The sequence below is a fragment of the Aotus nancymaae genome, unplaced genomic scaffold, assembly GCF_030222135.1.
Source record: "Aotus nancymaae isolate 86718 unplaced genomic scaffold, 86718_ANA_hifiasm-v0.15.2.pri h1tg000058l, whole genome shotgun sequence".
Taxonomy (NCBI): domain Eukaryota; kingdom Metazoa; phylum Chordata; class Mammalia; order Primates; family Aotidae; genus Aotus; species Aotus nancymaae.
Window position 1 is genome coordinate 33,567,975 of NW_026988472.1, and position 8,288 is coordinate 33,576,262.

At 35.9% G+C, this 8,288-nt stretch overlaps 1 pseudogene; it reads left to right on the forward strand.

Annotated features, from left to right (window-relative positions):
• The first annotated feature begins 7,273 nt into the window (after positions 1-7,273).
• Positions 7,274-7,766, forward strand: LOC105714774 (transcription factor BTF3-like; annotated as a pseudogene).
• The last annotated feature ends 522 nt before the right edge of the window (positions 7,767-8,288 follow it).

The following is an 8,288-nucleotide window of genomic DNA, read 5'->3' on the forward strand; positions in this document are numbered from 1 at the left end:
AGAGTGAAATGTTAATAGTGATGGCCATACTGACATTTCTGTAATATATTAGATGTGATAATATAGGGCATTAGTTGCTCCCTGGGTATAAGGTAGACATTTTGAGAGGTTTATTAACTTGTTTAGTCTACTAGTGGACCATTTAGTAAATTTCATCTCCAAAGCATTAAATAGCATCATAATGGTCAGGAACAAAGTTAAGAAAATGGGAAATACATTATCTACTGTGCTGAGAGTAGTTCAATCACCCCATGAAATCTGGCCCAATGATCATTTAATCCAGTGTACTGAGAATTACTAATCTGATACATAAAATGCATGCAAGATACCGCTGTCTTTGGTGCACTGGAAGAAATATTTCCTTTAATCTACACTCCCACATAATAGCTAAGAAAGACATTAGACCACAAACGCTGAACAAAAGATAGTTAAAACTGATGGATTCTGTTTCTGTCTCCTGTCTCATCTCTACCCCTGTTGTCTTTTGTCTTCCCTCCTTTGTGAAGGATGCTGAAGAACTCTTTCCTCAGGATTTCCTCATTGAGGACCTAGCCCCAAAGGATGAACCATGTACAAACACCACCAAACAAATATGGACACAAAAACTCAGCAAGATGCCAGGAGCAGTCGTGCTGCTTACTCTCATTAAAGCTATTACGTATCCATTGATATAGATGTCAAATCATGGTTATTTCAGGGCTTACCATGAATGTCAAATAACATAAAGATAAAATATAACTCAGCTAAATAAAGAAGATGATAGAAAAGAGTAAAATTACAAATAAATTTGTCACAGTTTTGATGCCAAAGTTATATGGATGTCCAAAGATAGGGGTTCAGATAAGAAAACCAATGCTAGCAATAGAGTTGAAAAGTCACACTTCTTATATAAGATGAGGCCTCAGGGATCCCCATTTTCAATCCCATCATTTATCAAATGAGGAAACTGAGGCTCAGAGGAGCAGAACAACTTGCTTAAAATCACACTGATTATCAGTTACAGTGATAGGACTACAAACTCATATTAGTTGTCTTTTCCTCTTCAGCATTATATGATAACAATGAAATGCACAAATTGAGGGAATTCGTTCCTGGCCCTGGAGAAGCTAAGTCTTTCTTCCGACGGAGTTTGAATACCTTGGACTCCTTCAACATCACTGTCCCATACCAGAAAAAGTCATATATTATGTACATAACACATCTCTATTTACACGTAATCTTTAAAACACAATTCCAGTATGTTAGTAAATTCCCAGAAATGAACTCAACTTCCTGTGTGAGATAGTGCAGTTTTATGGCTTTGTTGCTGTACTGTGTATTTAGCCCAGGAAAACAAGCAAAATATTACTGCTCTGTGAAAAGACCCACCAAACTGTATTATTCAATACTCCTGATAGATGATAGTCATTTTCGCAAGTGGCATCTGTCTAAGAATTCAGGTCTCAAAGAGTGTCTTAACTGTGCTCAATCATTGCATCTCCCTCTATTAAAAAACTGTATTGAGATTTCTAGAACCACAGCAATCAATCTGCTTGATTAATGAAATTTTTTTAAGCTTTTGTTTTCCTGGCACTGGCTCTCAAAAAAATTAGGCGCTCATTTCCTCCTCCATTTGTGGTTGCTAGGAAAGTGAGAGATTTGATGATAAATATTTATTATCTTCGAATTCCTGTCTCCCTTATGGTGGGGTTATTGCTTTATTCAGTTCCAAAGCTAAGGGAAATGTCTGCTGTGTCATTAATAATAAACAAAGCTGTAGTGTGTGTGCAATAATGAATTAAGCTCATCCCAGCCCATCTGTGCATCATCATTTACAGGCATCTTGTCAAGCAAAGGTTCTGCAGAATCCACAGGTCCTTGGTCTTCTCATTATGGAAGTAATCTGTGAGAGGAGGTGGGTTAAGTTGTAAAATATTATTATACAAAGTGACCAATCTCTTTTCCCAAAGAAGTTTCTGGCAATGAAGCAAAAGCCTAGCCATTCTTGCCCCAAGGTTTCTGGGGCAGAGAGAGAGAAAAATCACCAAGGCTCATCTGATCTTGGAGAATCAATGGAGCAGCCTCCCTATGGAAATTAAGCAGCTGGAGAGGGAGCAAGCCTCAGTCTGGACTTGTCCACCTTTTTTATTTATTGGACAATTCAGAATGGCTCCTTCAGTGTGCCAGTGAGCCTTTTCCAAACTGCTTCGTAAAAATTTCACTCACACTATTTCTACTGTTTTCCTTCATTAATCTAGTAAACAGCATAGTAAGGATTTAGTATTCTGATGATAAACCTCTGTTTCCTTCTAGACAAAGGCCTCCACATTTCCTTAACCTATTGCTAACATAACGAATACCCTAAATCAGAGCTTCTCAAATTTTAATAAGCATTTGAACCACCTAGAGATGTTGTCACAATGCAGATTCTGATTCAGTAGGTCTGAGATGGGGAATGAAATTCTGCATTTCTAGCAAGCCTCAAGTAATGCCCATGCTGCTGCCTACAGACTTTCCTTTGAGTAGCAAGATCTTAAGTGAGTCATTTTTCCACTTGGAATTTCAAATAGTCATGCAAAGATAATAAACTTAAAAGCCTATGTATTTCAAAAGAGGAGAGAAAAACAAGTTTTAAAAATTTTAAATCCTACATAACAAAGAAAATATTTTATGTATTTTAAAACAGATGAATTTGACACTTTTATCCAAGGTTGCCTCTCAAAATATTGTTTCTCTTTAAATTATAACATCCTGTAACCCCCACATACATGTAAGTTCTATAAACTAATGTAGTAGATATCAAAGTGATCTTATGACCAGTAATGCCATTAAAGAGGTTTTCTAGTATTTATTGCTAGTATGCCTTCTCCGCATCTAGATCATAAACTCCCTAAAGCTACAAGAGATATCTTACTAGTTCATCCTAACAGCCCCTCACTTAGGATATTGTCAAATCCAATCAAACCAACATGACCGAATACCTACTGTACCATCAACACCATGCTGAGCACTGGAGATTTTGGAAAGAATAAGAAAAAATGAACTTGCTCTCATTGAGTTTAGCAGAAAATGTAGTATTTTTTCCCTGAACCACTTAAGTATAGCACATGTTAGAAAGCTAAATAATGTCAATACTAGACAGGCAAGATCATCTTATGACATAAAGTTAAGTATATTAATTTTCTATTCTAATATTTTAAGTCCAAATCTTCTCCTATGTAAATGCCATGTAACTTCTTGAATTCTTTCAAAACTATAAATAAACTTCAAGGGTCATAACTCTTTTATGAATCCAATGCTTTGGCCTGTCTATTATATACCAATAAGTAATAGCATTTCAACTGACCAGAGGTAAACAAATGAGAAACAACAAAATTGTATTCTTAATACTTGAGAAGATTTGACAGCTCTAATACAAATGAATTCTATACCACTGGAGCAGAAAACTGTCACAAACCATCAAAAGAAAGATATTTTATTCTACTTGTTACTTAGCAGTGCAGTCACACCAAGGTTAAAAAGTATAATTTCCATATTCCTTATCTAAGAGGACTCAATCAAGCAAGAATCCTTTCAACTCTCATTGGGACAAGAAGGAACAGATGTAAAAACATCTGCCCTGCTTCAAAATGATGAAAACACTAACGTGATCTCAAAGACAGCTTTGGGTCACTCCACAAGTCTCTAGTCTTAACATGAAAGTATTTCATTGACTGTCATTGTGAAAATCAAGAATGATACAGACTAACATTTTAATTATCAACCCAGAAACCTAGCTATTGGTCTTCTCTATTCCATCTCACAGCATTGTCACTGATATTCTTAATTGAAGCTTGCTTATGTGCCTTTTGGGGGACTGAAAAAATGCTCAAATCCTTGACATTTTTGGTGCAGCAACAGTGACATCCAGTGGGTAGCAAGATTAACCCCAAAATTCTGTGTTAAATTCAGTGAGGGAGGGTTAGGATATCCCAAAAACTGTTTTTGGCTACCCATGGTCACTTCCTATGAGAATCATGCATTTTTAACTCCCTCGGGATAACAATCTAGTTATTATAGTAGCTAGTAGACAAAGCAAAACCTGCATGTTCTCTCACTGACCAAGACATTGCTACAATTTCTTCTCATGTCAATGCCACTCATTGCAACAAAATAAACTATTAGCAAGAAAAGTCTTATTAATTTTACTAATAACATTCTTTCAACATTTGCCTAGCTTCTCATTAAGTTGTTTAACCTGGTTGATCCCCTCAAATGCTGCCAATCACCAAAAACTTTCTAAAGTTCAAGTGAAGAAATATACTTATTAGGTTTTCTTTATGTATACTTCTTTATGTATATCTTTATGAATATTTATAAATATATGTATTTAATATATAATGTATATTTAAAATGTATTTAGAATAAATCTGCATTTCATGTTGAGTGGCTAATAGAATCATAAGACATAAATACAATGTTCATGGATTTCTACTTTATTTCAATAATCCATTTCTATCACTACTGCATGCCATTGTTCTCATTTCAGTTTTAAGTCACTAAGTGTGCTTCAGTCTAACTTCTGGCAAATAGGCACCACAGAAATGTAACAGCTTTGGAGAAAATAATTGTTCCACAGATAAGAATCCCTCAAGCTTAGTGAAAAAAGGTTAATTATGTAGACCCTGAGAATCTATCAAGAGAGACACGGATATTGCTGAAATTCCTCTGAAAGTAGAATTAGATTTTAAGGTGTTTTGTAGAAGAAAAGAAAGCAACTAGTGAATTCAGCTCATTAGCCCAAATGGGCTCCTTTTGCAAGAAAGAAAGCAGACGCTCTTAAAACAAAATAAAGAGTACTCAGTGATTCAACTGCCTACACTCTAAAAGTATGATGCATTTAAAAAAAACAACAACAACAACAAAGAGATCAGATTCACTGTATAGAAAAATCAAAATTTAGACAATTTCAAAACCAGCAGGAAGCCCAGAAGTCCTGAACTCTGCTATTAACACAACAGGCTTCATAAGGCATTGGAATAGGCCCATCAAATCTTTTAGCCAAACTAAATGACAGTATATGATGTACATGCAAAAAAAGGCAAAGAAACTCTAAAAATGCATGGAAACATAAAAAATAAGGTCACTCCTAAGACGTTTAGTCTGCTGAGCCCGTGCTGTCCAATATGACAGCCACCAGCTATGGCCACCAACATGTGGCTATGAAGCACATGAAATGTGGCCAGTCTGAATTGAGATGTACTTTAAGCATAAAATACACACCAGATTCTGAAGACTTAGTATGAAGAATATAACTCATTAATAACTTGTGTATTGATTACATGTCACAATAACATTTTTGAATCGTGGTTAAATAAGATATATTATCAAATTATTTCACCTATTTCTTTTTTAATGTGGTTACTACGAAATTTAAATTACATATGTGCTTTGCATTATATTTCTATTAGACAGTGCTGCTCTAACAATAACAAGGATGAATACAAGTTATTTCACATAAACACCTCTACCATTGTTTTATATACCATCCTGTCTTAATATATTTATCTACTCTTCAACTGTGCTTCTTGCCTTTTCAAATTCACATACATGATTTAAATATATTTTGAATTAAAATTAGTGATTACAGTTTCTGCGACTACCCATTCATTATTTAGGCACAAAATAGATAGAGGCCTAATTCAGAGGTTAGACTTGCAGGTTCTAAAGCCATACAGGACAAATTCAAATCCTAGGTCTGCCCCTTACTAGATGTGTAACCATAGGCAAGTTATTCAAATCTGTGTCTCAGTTTCCTCAAATGTAAAATGAGAATAACAATAGAATTATTGAGTGGATAAAAATCAGTTATTAAATCACTCACAACAATCCCTGGCAATTAGAAAACATTATTATTAAATATGCAGTTGATTTACTCTTTATTATTGACAGCTAAAAAAAACAATAAACATCTGATACCTTCAGATATTCTGGAACTTTAAAAAGCAGTGAGTATACATGCATTTATAATTTCACTCTTCAAACAATATGATTCATACAATAAACTTTCCTAAAGAAATTAGTCACAATGTTGACTATTTCATTTTTTCCTTTCTAAAAAAAAAGCCATAATATATTTTCTTCAGGCACACTAATATTTTTTCTATTAAATCCTGCTTTCCCTTTCCTTTGGTTAATCTTTTATAACCATGTTTTTCCTTCTCGTTACCCAGAACTCAAAGCTCACTCATTTGGACTCTTCATCTAAGTCTAGCAAGTTATTTCTTCCCATTCCTTCCATTCCAGTCTTCAAAATCCCTCCTTCCTAAGCATACTAGCCATCTTTCAGACCTGGTCCAAGTTCCATCTCTCCTTCAGGCCTTCTCTATCCACTTCAGCCTGCACTGTTCTCCTCTCTAAACTCTCACATTTATTGCCTGCCAACATCAGAGAGGCACGCTCAGAAGATACCAAGAAAAATGAGATACACGACCGGGCACAATGGCTCACGCCTGTAATCCCAGCACTTTGGAAGGCTGAGGCGGGCAGACCACTTGAAGTCAGAAGTTCAAGACCAGCCTGGCCATTATCGTGAAACCCTGTCTCTAAAAAATAAATAAATACAATTAAGAATGAGATACACATATATCCCATTCTCAGGGAATTACAGTCTTCATGGGAAGACACACATCAAATAAGTCCTCACAAGATAGATGAGTGTCATGAGATGTAAGCCAGATAGCTAGGGGTCTAACTTACTCACATGGCCATGCTTTGCTTCCTTATTTGGCCTGCAAACTACTACGTATGTCTTTTATTTCCTTCATAACCACTCCGGCATCCACCACAATACTAGGCACACAGTAGGGGTATAACTATTGATTGAACAGACAAATATAAACAATATATTTTTATTTAGACCCCATTTCTTTCACATTACCCGTCATTTTTGCCCACCACAGTTGGACTTTCACTCTTCATTATTGCATGGCGTAGAAGAAAGATCACTCTACTCAGATGACTTAAGCTAAACTGCCGCTCCCAAACCCACCAACTGTATATTTAATCTATTAGCCAAAGTGTTGTGCAAATATAGAACACTGGTGCTTTTGGTCCATTCCTGAAATATCTTCACCTCTTTAGAATTCAACCACTATCTCCTAAGTCCTTATTTTATATAGCTTTTTAAAAAGTAACTACAATTCAGCTGTCATCTTGTGTCCCATGTGTGTGCATCTAATCTCAGCTGGTGCACCTGAGACCCCCTGAGCACCAACCCTAGTCCCTCCAGCAGCCCCTTATCCGCTCTGAAAAGATGAAATAAACAATCATGAACCAGGAAAAATTCACCAAACTGCAGACACAAGTGCACGTCGGTGGGAAAGGAACTGCTCACAGAAAGAAGAAAGTGGTTCATAGAACAGTCACCACAGATGATAAAAACACTTCAACTCTCCTTAAAGAAGTTGGGGTAAACAATATCCCTGGTATCGAAGAGGTGAATATGTTTACAAACCAGGGAACAGTGATCCACTTTCACAAACCTAAAGTTCAGGCATCTCTGGCAGCGCACGCTTTCACCATTACAGGTCATGCTGAGACAAAGCAGCTGACAGAAGTGCTACCCAGCATCTTAAACCAGCTTGCTGCACACAGTCTGACTAGTTTCAGGAGACTGGCTGAGGCTTTGCCCAAAAAAATCTGTGGATGGAAAAGCACCACTTGTTACTGGAGAGGAGGAGGATGATGAAGTTCCAGATCTTGCGAAGAATTTTGATGAGGCTTCCAAGAATGAGGCAAACAATTGAGTCAACTTCTGAAGATAAAACTTGAAGAAGTTACTAGGAGCTCCTATTTTATATTATTACAACTTTTTAAGATATTTTTGTTTATGGATCTGATAAAATTTAGATCTCTAATATTTTTAAGCCCAAGCCCCTTGGACACTGCAGCTCTTTTCAGTTTTTGCTTATACACAATTCATTCTTTGCAGCTAATTAAGCCAAAGAAGCCTGGAAATCAAGTTTGAAAAAAAGGTTAATAAAGTTGTTTGCCTAGTTAAAACGAAAAGTAACTGCAATTCAAAAACCCAAATATAAGCACTGCTGACATTTTCAGGTAGATTTTTCCAATCTTTTCTCCATGTACATATATACATATATTTTGCTTTCTAAAATTGGGGTCTTATGGTAGAGACATTCTTATAATCTGATTTTTGTTTAATATACAATGAATGTTTTCCCATACCATTGATTCTTAATCTATACAATGACTTTTTTAAAGTACCATCATCTTTATTCTACAGATCAAAAATCAAGGGCCAGAATGGA